Below are 14322 nucleotides of genomic sequence, written 5' to 3'. Positions count from 1 at the left end.
TGTACAAGGAGCCCTTAGCTTGCATATTCCTTTGAAGATATGGAAAAAATATAGCCTTGATATGCTAGCCCCATTATATAATAGGGACAAGATCTTCGAGAAGCCTATAATGAATGGTGAGATTGGTCGAGAAGAAAGTGATGCCATACATCATCAGGTCTGGCATGTGATTCAACTGACAAGAGTCAGTTCCTAATGTACCAAAATTACAAGCTATGATAAGGCCCAAGAAAGGTTAAGGAACTAAAGTCATAGGTCCAACCTACCAAGAGAAGACACTAGTGTGAATAGAAATTATCTACACGTACAAGTGAGAAGTGACATACTTTTGTAGCAACAAGGTTAAAGGAAAGAAAAGAAAGGATGTACAAGAATACCAAACCTAGCTAGATAAAGGTCAAAGAAAAGAGACATAAGCTCAAGGAGAGGAGGCCAAGGCTCCACTCAAAAAAACCCTAACCCAAATAGAAACTTTTCACTTGTTACCTAAAAGGGATAAGACTAAAATAGTGGTACTATGAGAGAAGAGGAGGAAGTTGAAGGAGAAAAATACCCCATCTCCTCAAATCCAAAAGATTAGAAAAAAAGAAGAAGAGGAGGAAAAAGGGGAAGAAATAAAATATCTCTCACTCAATAGGATAACCTGGTTAGCTAGAGCCACAAAAGAAGAAAGATGAAGGAGTGTAAACCCTCCCTCCATTCTAGAATAGCCCATCCAACTCAAACAGTCTATGTAATGCTCCGCTTGGGAACCCAAAAAGAAATAAACCTAATATGTTACAAAGTTTACTGAACAATTTTTAAAAAAATTTTAAACCTCATCAAAGTAACAATAATGCAGAAGCAATATATACATACACATCAAGAATATGTAATCAATTACAAATATAGTTTCCATTCCTTAAGGGTTCCTTCACATTGAGTCACATTTGAGAAGTTGTATTAATAAGTTTAAGTCTCAATTACATTTTTCATAATCATAAAATAAATAAACACATACATAGTCATATAAGAAAATGCATAATTACAACTAATAATATGAAAGAACGTCTAATGAATAACATCCACTGCACATGTCATAGTGTATGTGAAAATAGATACAAGTACATCAATATACAATACAATATTCCGTAGGATCTCAAAACACATGATACATAGATTCATCGAACAAATAGAAGTCTTCAAGATAAAAGGAAGAATGTTAATGGTACTATTGTATCACCGAACATCCAACAACTAAAAATGTGAGGGGGACCTAAATGGTAAGAAGAGACTAACTCCTGACGTGTGGTCACCTAATCAGATCCTCATTCCCACTGTAAAAGAGAGATACTGTATGATACACACATAGATAATTAAATCATTAAATAATCCTAGGTAAGGAATCCTAATAGCCAAAACTACCTCAAAGGTAACACTTACTAATCAAGAAGATAAGATACTTCAAAAGGAAGAACACTCAATCCAGTACCAACACTGCATAAGAAAACATCATATATATACCAAGCATAGATCAAATCACCAAAATCATAAGATAAAGTCAACAAAATATATCCACCTCAAGACAAAAGCCACATGCCAAAAGTACATCAACCATAAATCACCAATTACCATTAGTGAAAGTAAATAACCACATTAAATACATCCAACAATAAGTACAACACCACCAGAGACAAATACAAAAAAACTATGGAGGTAACTTAGGCTACATTCTACGAAGTGTCATCACATGGTCAAACTACTTGAGTTACCCTAGACTGATCTCTCATTAGATCTTGGAAGCTCAAGCATTGAGTTATCCTAGACCAGTTACTCTGAACCCCAAACCCTCAATGTGACACATGTGAAACTAAAAAATCATCTCAAGAAGATGAGGCAAACCAGTCATACTGTCATCCCATTTTGATCTTTAGTCTATACAAGAACTCAAGGCATGTGCAGGGAAAATATCTCTAACTTGTCTTTTTAGTGTGTTTCCCCAAAATATTAATTACTATATTATGACTTATTACATAACTTACAATAGGTTATCTTGGCACTAACCACTTTGGGTCTTGGACCCTTACTGTAAACCACTTCCAAGGATATGTACCTAGAAAACCTCCCAAAAATCACAAACCACAATAGTGTCTCATAACACAAGAGTAATATTGATCAAATTTGATTCCTTAACAAGCAACCCAAAAATAAAATTAGTTCTCAAAACCCAAGTTCTCATTAATGCTCAATAGCATAAAGCTCATAAAATATAAATCTCAATTCAAATCATAAAGTTCATCATGACATCCTGTCAAATAATCATAAAAGAAATTTTAAAATGCCTCTAGTTCACATCCTAACTTGGCCAACTAAACAACCCACAAAAAAAACCCATCATGAAAATAAATATCACAAGACTATAAATAGAATATTAGAAAACACATAGTTTTTAGTCACATGATTTAATTCCATCAATTTATCTTGTTTAGTTTTGGTCATAAGGACGTTTCTAGAAATAAGGTAAGAATATATATGTTAATATAAATTGTTATGCTAATATACTTATTTAAATCAATAAGTATTTAATTATCCAATCTCTTTGCATATAAATATCATGCAATATTATCATGTTATTATTTTAAATAATCTTAAATCATAAATGATTTAATTAATAACATAAATGTATATTATTAGATTAAATACTAATATCAATTTCATTTTAAAAATATTAATTTGACTTCTATTTAGTCCAATATTAGCATTTAAGTTTCCTTTAATTCATAATACAAATAGAGATAAAAATATAAATTTAATTAAATTATTTATAATTGGGCGGGGGCCCTAGCTTAATTGGCTAAATCTTTCCTATTGCAGGGGCTTGGTCATGGGTTCTAGTCTCCCCCATCTCCATGGTACTGGTGGGCATGTTGCGCCAGCACTACCGATCATGTTAAAAAGTTTACCCGGTGCACTGCAGTTTATAGGGGGGGTCGTGCTACACCCGATTCCTGCAGTCTAATAAAAAAATAAAATTATTTTTTATAATTTCTGTCCTAAAGTCAAATAGTTATTAAGTAAATAATTACAAAGTGAACTCTACCACAACTTCTCTTAAAATATAATAAAATTATAAATATTTATTTATTAACTTATCTCTTGCATTAATAATTATAAAATCATTTATATGCAACTAAGAGTTTAATTAAACTTAAATAATCACTAATACTAATATTCACTTTATAACTAAATGGATAATATTTATTTTATTTTAGAAATTAATAAATTATTATTATTTTAAATAAATAAATCTAAAAATTAAACTATATAAAATAAAAATACACATGCTATTAGTATTTTCACATGCCTTTGATCTCTCAAATCATGCAGTAATACTATACTTAGTTTTTTATTTTTATCATATTTGTTTTCACATGCACGTAACTCTATTATAACATAATTGTTTTTACATGCATGTAACCCTAATATACTTAGCTTCTATTTTTAGAATAATTATTTTCACATGCATGTAACCCTACTAAACTTTCTATTATTAGCATAATTATATTCACATGCATGTAACCCTACCATACTTAGCTTTCTATTTTTAACATAATTGTTTTCACATGCATGTATAAGTTTAGTTAATACATGCTTTTCTCTTAATTAATCTTTTTCTTTTTCCAATAATTTTGTGATTAAATTATTTTAGATATAAAAATAATATCTAGCTATATTTAGAAAATTTATGATAATCTCATGGTTCTAATGACAAATTTACAGTTGAACCCTAACTATTCAATTTATTATTTTCTTCTAAATTTCCATAACCAAATACTCCCTATATTATCTAAAGGGGCTTAAAATAATATGGTCATAATAATTTTCTACAGTTTTTCTGTAGTCAAGTTATCTTGATTAATAAGTTTTCATTTCAAAATCTACAACATAATTCTTCATCCAGAATTAATACAATAAATTAATAAGCATAATACAAGCACCCATGAAGACATAAAGTAGACAGATCTTTCAATAAAATTCTACAGCGGGTTTTCAAACCCTACCTCAAAACCACAACTAAAATTTGAGATAATATGTGAACACATGCAAATCCAAACCCTCTAAACTTTCAACAATTCTTTTGATCCAATTCTAAATTTTTGCTCCCAAAACCTATGTAATTGCAAAATGAGTTCTAGATCTTTGATAGAGACTTCTCCCCTAAATTGGGGCTCTGATTGTGCAATCACGAGAAGGAACTCACTAATCAATTACCATTTATTACTTTATTACCTTTTACCTTTTCATGGACAACTCTTTTAGATATTTAATCACGAAATATCTTAATTTAAATAATTAGCTTTATCTCTTTAATTAAATTTTAAAACATTTTTAATAATATATTTATTAATTTAATTAATAATATTATTTAGAGTTTATTATTAAAATAAAAATCCTAAATAATTATCATTAAATTAAATAAATATAATTATGCCACAATTAGAACTATAACTTTATCTTTAAATTTTATTCTTTTATATTTTATTTTCCTCCACTTTATTAATTAATGCAAGCACTGATTAAAGTATAGTTTATTATTTAAATTATTACTAATAATCAAAGTTCATTGTTTAAATGCAACTCTAATTTGATTATTATTAAATAAATAATTATAATAAATCAATATTAAGTCAGGGCGGGGGCCCTAGCTCGGTTGGCTAAATCTTCCCTGTTGTAGGGGGTTGGTCACGGATTCTAGTCTCCCCCGTCCTCGTGGTACTAGTGGTTGTGTCGCGCCAGTGCTATCGGTCACGTTAAAAAGTTTATCAGGTGCACTGCAGTTTATAGGGGGGCCGTGTTGCACCGATTCCTGCAGTCTAAAAAAAAAAAATCAATATTAAGTCTTTAATATTTTAATTCTTTATTTGTCCAACTTCTCAAATTAGACTTTTAAATTAAATCTTTTACACTAAAGTACATATTTAATTAGTTTTTTAGTTAATTAAATATTCTCATGCTTTAATATTTTCTTTTTACTCAAAAATATTAAATAATTCTCAATATCATATGATTAACTAAAATATTATAATTAAATCATTTACCAAATAAATCACATAGCGAAATCCACATAAAAGCAACATTACCAAAATAGACCAAAGCTCAAAATCAAACAACACAGATAAAGATAAACTCATGGGTTTAAAAAGGGTGGAAAGTCAAATACATCCTCCTTCTCATGACAAGTAATTAGGCTATGGCTAGGATTGGACCTGAATATTATCTCCCCATTCTTACCACTGAGTTATTGTGATAGGGCACCCTCATCCTAGCAATTCAAGGAAGTCAATGGCTGATACCTACACTCTGCATAAAAGATGAGCATGTACATGTATATAAATAGACAAGCAATGGCAGGGAGTGTTACATCATGTAGATCTCGACTAGTCAGTGACTACAACTCCCTCCCTTAACCACATCAAACACGACAAATGCAAAGATAAAAAAAACACACAAACCATACACATGCAAGTATGGGGTAAGTACCATAATAATTATAAGTCAAACATCAAATGCTCAAATAAAAGAATGCATCACTACAAATATGAAATAATTAGCATTAAAGCATCATCTAACATTGCTATGAAAGAAATCACATTTATTAACTACAAATCATTAAAGCATCATCATTATAAAATTATTCAATCTAGACATTAAATCAAGTCATGGAATAATGTCATACAACTATAAATCAAATATATCTAAAACTAACACATACATGAAAGTATGCCTAAAAGAGTTAAGGACATAGAACATAAAGGCAAACCATGGGTAGGCACTACAGTCTATAGATAAGGAATAGGAGGGATGGAAAAACTCTACAAAATGAGATGACTCTAATGTCTTTGACCTCTTAGAGTTCAATTTTATGCCAACAAGAATCTATGTAGAGGGCAGAGTGATAAGGGATGCTCTACTAAGAGAATCTTTGGGTGAGGATTGGAATTAGTTGCCTCCACTTTTGAAAGGACTAGTAGATCTACCACCTCCACCGTTAGGAAAACTACCTTTGCCTCCTCCTCCTCCTCCACTAGAGTAGGAAACTAGACCTTTACCACTACCAATTACTAGATTGAATAGTCAGATAAAGAATAGGGAGGACTTCTAGCAATTACATAGTAATAAAGTTTCATAGGAGGGAAAAAAATTTGGAGAGAGAGAGAGAGAGAGAGAGAGAGAGAGAGAGAGAGAGAGAATCACCTGTATTGGGATAAAAAACCTCTCCTCCAAGGATGATCAAAGCCACTACACTAGACGAGTCACCAAAATGGAGAAGACTCTATAGAAGATTGAAAGGGGTAAAAGGCTAGCTTCAGAGGTAACCTCATCATCAAGATACTATATATTTCCCATGGGAACCACTATGAGATGGTTGAAGTGAGAGGTATTAAATTTCAAAAGGAGATATGTTCAATATATGAAGGTGGAAGGATTGGAGGCATTGACAAAAGTAATAAAGACATCGACACCTATCTATTGTGATCCCAAGTAACTAGCCTTTGTCATGAGGTATCAAAGAAATGACTTGATAAATCATATAGCTATTCCTCCTCTCCATGCAAATACTAAAGACATTTCTCCTAAGGAATACCATGAGCTATATGAAGCAGTGTTGGGGAAGGCTACCTGGGACATGACCAAAGTTTTGACTATAATAGGCCTTAATGGTGTATGTGTTCCAAGGCTTGCTTGGACTACTACTTAAGAGACCTAGCTTGTCTCTTCTAGGAACCTAGTCCCCTCTAGGTCCTAATTGGATTAGGTGATTAACTAAGTCCAATTCCAACTCTTCTCAAAGGGTTTTTAACCCTCATGCTTAACCTTGAAAGACTAACACCCTTATATAGTACAATCCTTCACCATCACTTAAAAAACTCTAAGTGCAACTTGCTCACAAACTCCATTCTTCATTGCAGGGGTATCCATCAACATGAGAACATTCCATTTTCTTCCTTTTTGATCCATTTGGAGAGATCTTTAGGTCATTTCCCTATCGATTTCAAGATTTGGTCCCTAGGAGGTCTATTTAGGCCTAGTTCCAATTAGCCCTTGAAAATGACTAATTCAACTTTCTTGCCAAAACTTTCCAAACAGCTTGGAAAAAAAATACCAAACACAAATACCCTTTTGGAATCTCTAAAGGATTATATAGGTTTTAGGGTCTAACAACTTCTATACATTGACTTCCTATGTACTAGGGTAAATAGGTCTAATAGGCCTAGTTTTTAGGACTAATTGTATTCTTATGAAAAAATTGTTCAAATCTTGGTCAAATGGATTGGTATAGGATCAATCCTCTGAATACATTCGAATATGATGAAATCCCACCTAGAAGTATACCTTTTCTATACAATACCCTTCTACCCTGCAAAAAATCTTCTTATTCTTTATCTAAAACCTTTAACTGGGTTCTATTTTCTTGCCTAGGGCTTAGTAGTATAGATAGCTACCCATACTTCCATGACTCCTAATCCTAAGCATATGTACACTAATGACTCACCTAGAATTTCCATCTACCCTTAGGTGTTTCCCATGGCTAGATTTCATGGGGGAACCATAATTGTATAGACTAGTCAACATAGAACCAATAAGGTCTTTAAAACAATTTTTTTTTATTCAAAACACTATAACTACTCAAATAAACTTTCTTATTAAATGAGAAAATCACTAAACTAATCAAACACTAACCAATCATGAATCTAAATCTTTCAATCCATTTTAAGGCACTGTCACTACTAAAGCTTGAGAAATTGATGTATCACTATTGTAGAGCTATATTCTATACTAAAAAACTATTACAATAATCACTCCTTACTTTTAGATTTGATTCTTAGATATTATTTGATGCCATCTACATCATTCTAGGGCCTATTGGTTGATCTCCCACTCCCTATCCATAAGGGAATCCAATGTAACTCAGTTGCATGCAACATTTGCAATAATTGCAAATATTGTCATGACAACTTCTTAACAACATTTAGAATATTCCTTAATTTCCATCATCCTATTTCTTAGGATTACTAACCTCCAAAATTTTGAGGATCCAATTACATTTATGACCCTATGGAATATTTGCAACATCATAATGTGTTTAGATCACATTTAAGACTCTACCCTCACCTTAAGCTACTAACACTAAGAAAATTAAACAACTATCACTAGCTATTTTTGTGACCTTAGTCCTAATGACTAACTCACTTATCCCACATAAAAAATTACCTTATAAGGTCTAGAAACAAACTACTATAATCTTCTTGCTTGGCTAGAGTAAAAAACCAGCCAAAATACTAGACATGGAGAGGTTAGCGTAGGTGTGCTCCTATACCATCCTCCCCAAAATGAAAAGATCAATCCACCTTTGGATTGGGGATGTTTGGATCAATGCCCATCTTTTTGTTCTAGTCTTTTTATAGACTCTTGTGTCCAGTATGTTGTCTAGTCTTGTAGTTGTAACAATCGATAATTGGAAATCCTCTACATATTTGATCACTTCATGAAGATTCTTATCCATGTCTTGATGTGGTCCTCTATAATGGACTGAGCCTACAATGTTAAAAATAACAAACAATCCATTGTATTCTAGCAGCTTGACTCTAAATGCATTATCACCATAATTAGCCAAAATAGGACAAGGACCTCTTCTCCTCGTCTATAAGTTGTAAGGGACTCCCTTTTTCAGTCTTGACTTGTTAAGATGCACCATGACCAAGTCACCAACATTGAACTCAACTATCTTTCTACTTTCATCCACCTTTGATTTGTGTTTCATGGTGTTATTTGTCAATGTCTTCCTCATAGTTTCATTATCTTTTGCATAACATATACAAAGTCATCAGCATAGCCACTTCCCTTTACTCCATCTTTCAAATCTCTTAGTTCATAGACACCTCTAGGATGTAGTCCATAAACTATCTCAAATGGACTCTGTTGGTGTTTGAAAACTACCAAGCAACAAAATACTTAATACCAAGACGATAATACTCACACAATCTAAAGACTAGCCAATTCTTATTAGCAATTACATGTGCAAAACCATTTGGGCCCAACTTCAACAAAACCAAGGGTGGTTTGCTACTCTTGTGGCTCTACAAAACCAGGGTGGGTATACCCAGGGATGATTCAAGACTAGGAAAACTGTATGAGGATTATTTTTAGTTTCATTCTGATTCTCATCTCAAATCCTCAAATACATACACAATTCTTGATAACTTGGTAGACACATCCCATAAAGAAGATATGGCCAAAATTTCTTCTATAGATCTCCATAGGTTCTCAACAATAGTGGCTGACTGAAGCTAAAACATTCCATGAAAAAAAGTACTGGCCAACATTGAAGATCTACAGGAAATAAAAGTAAAATTGATTATAATTCTGTATTTAAAAACCATTTGTGACATATTTCTCCTTCAGCTAAATCAATTTGATAAGTGCCTAATCCATTAGGGTTCAGAGTCTACAAAAAATCCTTAGATCTAATTTGTTGTCTTACAACAAATATTATCAAAAATTCTTTTTAGAATTCATCATTCAAAACCCTTTTCACTACTACAACAACCTTATCAAATTCATTAGAGCTTTTACTTAATCCATTGAATTAATAGCAATAATAAATAGATATACAATCTAGCTAGATTGCATTCAATTGCACAAACCTTTACTTATACAACATCAAGATAACCAAGTAATTAGAAGGAGACAAAGTTAAAAAAGAACTAATATGGGGATAGTTCATAATTTGTATTCATTTTTCTTGAAAATTGTATACAATTTACGATAGACTCAGAATGACTTTCAGAAAGAAACACCGCTCATTCTATATTCATGTATTCTCAGAGAAATGATAGAGAAAATACATCACAAACTTGCTTCCAAAACATTGGACCAAAGATAGACTAAGTATATCACTTAGAAAGAATAGAGTTTAGACCATTCTTTAGCCCTGGAATCTCACTTAAATAGTGTGAGATGCAACAAGCTTCAGGCTAAGAGAAAGTGACATGTGTATTTTACAAGAAACATTTACATACACTTATCACAAAATGACAAAAATGTGAGTAACAGAAAAAGTTTTACTTCAAACATTCCTTTTGTGGGCCCTTTCTGTTACATCCTCTAGAATTATCATAATAATTTGATTATTTTATCCATTTGATTCCTCAGAATAAGTGACCATGAGGCTCAAAAGTGACGTGTGTCCTTTAGTTATCTACAAGTCTACTTTAACTTGGGGATTTTCTCTATCTTTATCATCGACTGTTAAAGTAACAGTTACACTTGCATGATCTTGTAACTCGTCATCTTCTGACATCTGCTCTGCAGACATGAATTTGTCCTTCCACTTATTATAAACAATATCATGTGGCCAATCAAAACTTAGAACTTCTCTTTCTACAGTTATCAGGGAATTTGCAACTGCCTCCATATTAACCAATTCTTTTCGGATGGAGTTATAAAATATTTGCACTTTAACCAACTCCTCATTTGTTACTACCAACAATAGATGGCCTGCTCCATTTATAACCTTATTTATTCTCTCACAGAAGGAATCATCTAGCTCCCTCTTCCATTCCTCCTTTTCATTTATTTTATCAACTGTCTTTAGGGCACAAGGGAATAAATCAATTTTTTTCACAAAATATTGTAAAGACAATTAGTTAATCTCCTGTAGAAAGAATCTTGTTTATCATCAAAATCCTGCAACTTATTTAGTAAGTCAAAAATTTCTTCTATCTGATGATATGTTAGATGAATAATAGATATACACACACCAGTGATATCTAAACTTCACTCTATCCACTTCTGTACAATGGGTCTAAATATAGCTCCATTTTGCTTTAATTCATCCCTGATTGCTGAAATCCTTCACAATTGATCAAAGAATGTGGGCCACTATATCCTATCTATTAAGTACATCATACCATGCCTCAATTTTTCTTCATGCTGATTGTTAAGCTCTACATGCATTGCATACAACTTATTCTTCTCCTCTTCAAAATCATCTGCAGTATAAAACTAAGGCCTCTCTGGAGTATCAGATATCTCAATGATTAGAGTGGACCTGAACAGTTCAATAGGTGGCCTAGGGGGTACGCAATCTTGGGTTTACTAGTCTCTCCTAATTTTCTTTTCCCAAGAATCTTCTCAATTCGGGCTACTTTATTTTCCAATGACTGTATTTGCATACCACTCTCCTCAAATGCTTTCAATACCTCCTCAAATCTAGCATTGAGTTGGGAAAATTTTTCTTCTTCTTGGCTAGACACCATGCCACCAAATTTTAGCATCTTCGATGCCATCCCAATTACTTGCTTACTACTTACCTCACTAGCCCTATATACTGTCAATGTACTAGTATGCTCTGCAGTGGGAATCTCATGCATCCTGGTATTTTCCCTCTTTTCCATGGACCATATAACAAGGGCTTGGTGGTCTTCACTAAATTTGACTCCTCTATGAGCCTGTAATATTTCTTCAGTAGTTGTTAGTTGAACATCCTTCTTCTTCCTTACTATATCAAAAACAATAGCATTTGCTATATCCCATTGTAGTAGAAGGAGGACTCCTGACTGTCTAACTATTTGCCTCCCAGCTTTAGGAGTAAGCTGGGCAAAATCATTCAAAATTTTTTTATTTCACCTCTTCCTTAATAACTAGGTTAGGTTTATCTGGTTGCTCAACCTTGATTTTCTCATGGGCTTTCTCAGAATTTCCCATATTTAATCTCCACAAAAATTAAGAAAAAGCCCTAGATCTTTAAAAAAATTGTCATTAATAAATCTTTCAGAAGCCTGGGCAACTATTGGGTCAATTTCTTTACCTTGGTAATCAGCAATGGTTAGGTCCAAGGAAGGTGTAGGAGGTTCTTGTGGCTCTCCAACATCTAGGTCTGTAGAAGTGAAAATCACATCCCCTTCCCCACCCATTTGTCTAAGTTGTTACCTTAGAGATGCTTCATCATCTATCTGGATTGGGGACTGGTTTGGGGAGTATTGTTCCTTTTGAGAAGAAGAAGACCCCTGCTCTAATTTTTGCCTTTTTAGAGAGCTGGCTGCAGATGGACTTCTTGACCTTGGCTTCTAATGAGGGGGTGCCTGTTGCACATTTTGAATCATTACATAACCTACCCTTCTCTGCAATGTATATTGGCTAGGAGCTACCACATTTCTACTGCTTATTCTTCTTTGTACTTCTGCAGCCTTGCCTGGATGTGTCTCAACATACATAGCTTTCTTTTCATTCATGGTTTGAATTATTATAGTAAAATTATTCATTAATGCTTGCATTTTAGCCCCCCAATATTTCTTATCTTTCAATGGGTCATACTGGGGGTCAAAAGCATTAATGAATTCTAAGGTCTTACTGAAAACTATCCATTTGTCTTTCCTCACTTCCTATTCCTATAATATGAAAACATTTCTTATTATGTCTTCTGAATAGTATACTTGATGTACCATACGAGAAGCTTTCACTCTCTCCTTTAAGAGGTCATAGAACCCTTCAAGATCAATGAATTTGGCATGAGACTCTGCCATGTTATATCTATCCAAAAATAAATTAAGGTGCTTCCACCCTTTTTTGAAAAAAACAAAATCATGCACTACAGTAACAACTGGAAAGAAGGTTCCTTTCTTAGACAATTCCCTCTCATCTATAGTGCCTATTTTCCATAAGAGCTCAAAAATCCCTATCTTCAAGGGCACATGAAAGGGAAACACATGGGGTTTTCCCACAAAACCATATACTCTTATCACAGTTGAAACATTATAAGGGATTATATCCCCCCAATTATGACTAACCAATAATCCTTGTGCCTGGTCTTTAGGTCTAATCAATTCCAACAATGCTTGTGGAATTCTGGGGCTATCAACTTTCAAAAGCAACCTAAGCTTCGAAGCAAAGCATCTATCAAAGCTCACATAGCTGGCATTTATAGCTTTTGAAGTCATATCTACACTCCACAGCTACACTGGATTCCTCTCCCCATTTTTGGTTGTTTCTAGCTCCATATCCTTGGAGAAAAAGGTGAATCCATTGTATAATCATACATGCATAAGAAATGAATACCAACAAAATGGTTTGTCTACTTTTCCCCTTGCTATCCCCACCAGGCCATTGTGAATTTCTTTTGCAAGAAAAGTAGCAAAATCTAGAATAGTACTCATTCCAAATTGAAGGGTTTGAGCCATTATAAGGACAACAGAACCTGGAATTTGATCACCTTCATCTATCCCAAAAATCTTGCAAAGAGAAAAATACAATGCTTGAGCTCTCAAGTTGAAATGTCTTGTCAACAATGGCTCTAGGGTACTGGCTGTAATCACAAGCAAAGTGCCAATTTTAGCAGCTTGCTCCTGCAGTGGCCCTATTCTTAGGTAAATTCGTTGTGCATCATACCTTTCTTGAAGGCCATCTATTTCAATATTTTTATGCACACAATGGTTGGGATTTAGGTTAAAAACCTCACTAAATAATTCAAGAGAAACCCTAAACATATTTACTCCAGCATGGTTTTTTATCCACCCGATAATTGGATTATATTTCTTTGCCAAATCCATCAATAAATCACTATCAAAGAAAATTGTGGGGATTATTAATTTAGCAATATCAAACTCCCAAACATTGCTCATAGGAGTTTCTAGTTTTCACTCCGAAAACCATTTATTAAACAACTACAGACCCCCCATGGAAACCTAGGCATCTCTTACCCAATTAGCTTTGTCATAAAAACCTTCTGCTACAACTACTCTTGGATTTTTTGGAATGAGTTCCCTCCCCTTAGTTATTTCATGCACTAATAAGGGGAATTGTTCAAGAAAGTCATCATGAACATAACATTTCAAATAATCTATTTGCCCAGTGAACTCTTTTCGAGGAGGCATTTTGAATAAACCCTAGAAATTTCACAACAACAGATACTTTGAATTTTCTTAGAAAGTCACAGAGTACTTACCCACCAGAATTCACACTTCTGCACTACATGATATCTTCTGCAATTTTACTGGAGTGTTAACTAAGAATTAATGTGCCCTGGCTCTGAAAATTTTGTATGCCCTAATGTTCTCTCTATGCTTTGGTGGTTCATTAATGGTGAAATCATGGGCTCTTTTCGTGCATTGAAATCGCACGCATAAGATCTGAATCATATTTACTCTCAGTAACTGTTACCTCCAATTTGCACCCAAGTTTGAATCCCATCCGTAGATTTTTACCAAATCGAATGATTCTAATTTTAAAAAAACAAGCTTTACGGCTTTTAAAACAATGCTACGTGTCACAATTTTGCTTCCC

The sequence above is a fragment of the Cupressus sempervirens genome, chromosome 8 (assembly GCF_028749045.1).
Source record: "Cupressus sempervirens isolate cs-2001-9-10 chromosome 8, ASM2874904v1, whole genome shotgun sequence".
Lineage (NCBI taxonomy): Eukaryota > Viridiplantae > Streptophyta > Pinopsida > Cupressales > Cupressaceae > Cupressus > Cupressus sempervirens.
The sequence above is the reverse complement of the archived record's forward strand: the minus strand, read 5'-3'. Positions refer to the sequence as shown.